Source organism: Schistocerca gregaria, unplaced genomic scaffold (assembly GCF_023897955.1).
Source record: "Schistocerca gregaria isolate iqSchGreg1 unplaced genomic scaffold, iqSchGreg1.2 ptg000643l, whole genome shotgun sequence".
Classification (NCBI taxonomy): Eukaryota; Metazoa; Arthropoda; class Insecta; order Orthoptera; family Acrididae; genus Schistocerca; species Schistocerca gregaria.
In genome coordinates this window covers 92,501-97,500 of record NW_026062029.1, presented here as the reverse complement: position 1 = coordinate 97,500, position 5,000 = coordinate 92,501, and the positions used below count along the sequence as shown (strand labels likewise).

Sequence of the window (5,000 nt, the reverse complement as noted above, 5' to 3'; positions counted from 1 at the left end):
CCCTTAACCTAACTCAAGTTGTCCCTTAACCTAACTCAAGTTGTCCCTTAACCTAACTCAAGTTGTCCCTTAACCTAACTCAAGTTGTCCCTTAACCTAACTCAATTTGTCCCTTAACCTAACTCAATTTGTCCCTTAACCTAACTCAATTTGTCCCTTAACCTAACTCAATTTGTCCCTTAACCTAACTCAATTTGTCCCTTAACCTAACTCAATTTGTCCCTTAACCTAACCCACGTTGTCCCTTAACCTAACTCAATTTGTCCCTTAACCTAACTCAATTTGTCCCTTAACCTAACTCAATTTGTCCCTTAACCTAACTCAATTTGTCCCTTAACCTAACCCACGTTGTCCCTTAACCTAACTCAATTTGTCCCTTAACCTAACCCACGTTGTCCCTTAACCTAACCCACGTTGTCCCTTAACCTAACCCACGTTGTCCCTTAACCTAACCCACGTTGTCCCTTAACCTAACCCACGTTGTCCCTTAACCTAACCCACGTTGTCCCTTAACCTAACCCACGTTGTCCCTTAACCTAACCCACGTTGTCCCTTAACCTAACCCACGTTGTCCCTTAACCTAACCCACGTTGTCCCTTAACCTAACCCACGTTGTCCCTTAACCTAACCCACGTTGTCCCTTAACCTAACCCACGTTGTCCCTTAACCTAACCCACGTTGTCCCTTAACCTAACCCACGTTGTCCCTTTGCCTAACATAGTTCACTGCTCGGAATCTCTGGTGTCGTTGTTATCCTCATGTAGATGTCTTGCGAGTGTTGCTTACTTTCCACATATTCCCGCTATCCACTGTCAATTGTACTGCAATAGGACTATATCGCCGCCCCCCCCCCCTCTGTCCCCCTCTTTGTGTCTCTGTCCTCTCAAGCTGGTCGGTCTGGCGTTTGAGTGTTAAATGAGCCTCGCAGCTGTTCAGTTGCATTCAGATGTCGACGCCCTCAGTGTACGTCGTGGTATGGTCTGTGTCCATTGTCCGCTGATGTCGTACGCGTAACCCACACGCTGTACCGATCATCGGTCGTTACGTACAGAGTGAAGTAGTGTGATACGTGTGACCGTACGCTGGCTGTGCCCAACGGTGTCGAATCTCAATTTCCATATGTTGTGCTCGATGCTACTTGTCTCGTCTCCCAATAACAGCTAGGTTGCACTGTGGTACGCCGTAGAGGCGTGTGGGAGGAACGTACGAACGCATTGTATGTCACCCTGGGTCGCTGGGGGTGGTGGTGCGGTGAGTCAGGTCAGGTCAGGTCAGGTCAGGTCAGGTCAGGTCAGCGTGAGCCGTCTGATGTAGTGACGCGTGTATTCCGACTTTGTCGTATTGCCTCACACAAAGTGCTACCCTGGTGGACCGCGTTCCATATCTGGGACATGCCGCAGATGCCGGTTGACAGTGGATCGCGGAAGGGACATCGCATACGTGCGCGGGCCACCTTCCACGTGTTCTCTTCTGCACATGTCGCAGTGTGTATGTGGTCTGATGTAGCGTGTCGTGACACATGACATCCTGGCATGCAAGAATTGTTGAATTCGCAAATGTAGGTGGACATCTACGTTTACTGCCCAAGATACGCAAATGAACTGGAAATCCGTTGTTGAGCGGTTGTTCACGCTGGAGGTGAATCTGTGATGGCGACGATCGGTACAGCTATTAACCGGTTGTTTCAGCGGTACCCGCCACATCCACACACGTGACTAGGTCCATGTGGGTATGAAGCGATACGCGGCGGTGGCTTGGTGGGACTGTTCCCGGCCGGTGAAGGGGGGCCGCCCGGCGTGTTGGCCGCGCGCTGCGTGGGCGCACGCGCAACAGGCGGCTGGTGGGGGGCGCCGAGTGGCAGGAGCGCCAGCCGACGGGCCCGGCAGGCGGTGCAGCTACGCTGCGGCGCACCCTGCACGCGGCGCCTGGCGGCCAAAGTTGGTTCAGCCGAGCCCGGTGCGAAGCGCGGTGGACATCTGCAGTGTGCTGGTCTGATTGAGGACTGTGTGCGTTGAGGATGCGCCGCCGCCTGGCACTCGGCGCCGCGACGCCGTCTGCTGCTCGGTCGCCCCAGCGGTTCTCGCAGGTGGTTTGTATCGCAGTTGTGCGGACGTGTTGGCGCGTGCGCTGTGCTGGGAGAGTTCGCTTCTGCACCCAAGTGGGGCTTTGCCCTTGTGTGGCGCTGGCGTTGGAGCTGCCGGTCACCATAGGTGGCGCGTGTTGTCTCCCGCCGGCAATGCCACGACAGCACGCTCCCGGGCCTCTGTCGGCAGCGGCAAGCTCAGTTGGGAGCAAGGGTGTTCGCACTAAAACCGTCTACTCGCCTAACTCCGGGCGATTGCGCCTCTCTCGAAACCGACCAAGTACCTAGGACGGCGCTGCGCGCCGCCGGGACCTGAGAGGGTTTCGAGGTGTATCGTGCAGGGGAGCTCGGCCTCCTCCTGTTTGCAGAATAATTGAGCGGACGCTTGCGTGTTCGCGCGGGCCCCCGGGACACACTCCCGGGCGGCCGGCTGCTCAGCTCTAGTTGACGCAGCTCCCTGGTTGATCCTGCCAGTAGTCATATGCTTGTCTCAAAGATTAAGCCATGCATGTCTCAGTACAAGCCGCATTAAGGTGAAACCGCGAATGGCTCATTAAATCAGTTATGGTTCCTTAGATCGTACCCACGTTACTTGGATAACTGTGGTAATTCTAGAGCTAATACATGCAAACAGAGTCCCGACCAGAGATGGAAGGGACGCTTTTATTAGATCAAAACCAATCGGATTGGCTTGTCTGGTCCGTTTGCCTTGGTGACTCTGAATAACTTTGGGCTGATCGCACGGTCCTCGTACCGGCGACGCATCTTTCAAATGTCTGCCTTATCAACTGTCGATGGTAGGTTCTGCGCCTACCATGGTTGTAACGGGTAACGGGGAATCAGGGTTCGATTCCGGAGAGGGAGCCTGAGAAACGGCTACCACATCCAAGGAAGGCAGCAGGCGCGCAAATTACCCACTCCCGGCACGGGGAGGTAGTGACGAAAAATAACGATACGGGACTCATCCGAGGCCCCGTAATCGGAATGAGTACACTTTAAATCCTTTAACGAGTATCTATTGGAGGGCAAGTCTGGTGCCAGCAGCCGCGGTAATTCCAGCTCCAATAGCGTATATTAAAGTTGTTGCGGTTAAAAAGCTCGTAGTTGGATTTGTGTCCCACGCTGTTGGTTCACCGCCCGTCGGTGTTTAACTGGCATGTATCGTGGGACGTCCTGCCGGTGGGGCGAGCCGAAGGGGTGCTTTCGCGTCCCGAGGCGGACCCCGTTTAAATCCTACCAGGGTGCTCTTTGTTGAGTGTCTCGGTGGGCCGGCACGTTTACTTTGAACAAATTAGAGTGCTTAAAGCAGGCAAGCCCGCCTGAATACTGTGTGCATGGAATAATGGAATAGGACCTCGGTTCTATTTTGTTGGTTTTCGGAACCCGAGGTAATGATTAATAGGGACAGGCGGGGGCATTCGTATTGCGACGTTAGAGGTGAAATTCTTGGATCGTCGCAAGACGAACAGAAGCGAAAGCATTTGCCAAGTATGTTTTCATTAATCAAGAACGAAAGTTAGAGGTTCGAAGGCGATCAGATACCGCCCTAGTTCTAACCATAAACGATGCCAGCCAGCGATCCGCCGCAGTTCCTCCGATGACTCGGCGGGCAGCCTCCGGGAAACCAAAGCTTTTGGGTTCCGGGGGAAGTATGGTTGCAAAGCTGAAACTTAAAGGAATTGACGGAAGGGCACCACCAGGAGTGGAGCCTGCGGCTTAATTTGACTCAACACGGGAAACCTCACCAGGCCCGGACACCGGAAGGATTGACAGATTGATAGCTCTTTCTTGATTCGGTGGGTGGTGGTGCATGGCCGTTCTTAGTTGGTGGAGCGATTTGTCTGGTTAATTCCGATAACGAACGAGACTCTAGCCTGCTAACTAGTCGCGTGACATCCTTCGTGCTGTCAGCGATTACTTTTCTTCTTAGAGGGACAGGCGGCTTCTAGCCGCACGAGATTGAGCAATAACAGGTCTGTGATGCCCTTAGATGTTCTGGGCCGCACGCGCGCTACACTGAAGGAATCAGCGTGTCTTCCTAGGCCGAAAGGTCGGGGTAACCCGCTGAACCTCCTTCGTGCTAGGGATTGGGGCTTGCAATTGTTCCCCATGAACGAGGAATTCCCAGTAAGCGCGAGTCATAAGCTCGCGTTGATTACGTCCCTGCCCTTTGTACACACCGCCCGTCGCTACTACCGATTGAATGATTTAGTGAGGTCTTCGGACTGGTACGCGGCATCGACTCTGTCGTTGCCGATGCTACCGGAAAGATGACCAAACTTGATCATTTAGAGGAAGTAAAAGTCGTAACAAGGTTTCCGTAGGTGAACCTGCGGAAGGATCATTACCGACTAGACTGCATGTCTTTCGATGTGCGTGTCGTGTCGCGCAACACGCTACCTGTACGGCAGTGGCCGTGCGCCGCGTGCGGAACCACGCGTGCCTCTCAAAACTAGCGGAAGTGTTGTTGTTGTGTGGTACGAGCGCTGAAGCTCTGGAGCGGCTGGCCTGCGGTACCTGGCGCCTGGCGCCGGTTTTGAATGACGTTCGCCCGAGTGCCTGTCCGCTCCGGTGTGGAGCCGTACGACGCCCATCGGCTGTGAGGCCGTTGGACACAAAAAAATAGTGGAACAGGGGCCGTCAGACGCCTCAGTCCCGCAAATGCTACTGTCTTGAAAGAGACAGTGGGAGACTGAAAAGGAAAAGATCACCCAGGACGGTGGATCACTCGGCTCGTGGGTCGATGAAGAACGCAGCAAATTGCGCGTCGACATGTGAACTGCAGGACACATGAACATCGACGTTTCGAACGCACATTGCGGTCCATGGATTCCGTTCCCGGGCCACGTCTGGCTGAGGGTCGGCTACGTATACTGAAGCGCGCGGCGTTTGTCCCGCTTCGGAGACGTGGGAGTGT

At 54.2% G+C, this 5,000-nt stretch overlaps 2 non-coding genes across 2 annotated transcripts; both read left to right on the top strand.

Moving 5' to 3' along the window:
* Window positions 1–2,537: 2,537 nt before the first annotated feature.
* Window positions 2,538–4,430, top strand: LOC126317767 (small subunit ribosomal RNA). The gene has a single exon (XR_007556893.1). It is a non-coding gene; the product is annotated as a small subunit ribosomal RNA (ribosomal RNA).
* Window positions 4,431–4,791: 361 nt separating this feature from the next.
* LOC126317762 (5.8S ribosomal RNA) lies at window positions 4,792–4,946 on the top strand. Its single transcript, XR_007556888.1, has one exon. It is a non-coding gene; the product is annotated as a 5.8S ribosomal RNA (ribosomal RNA).
* Window positions 4,947–5,000: the final 54 nt, after the last annotated feature.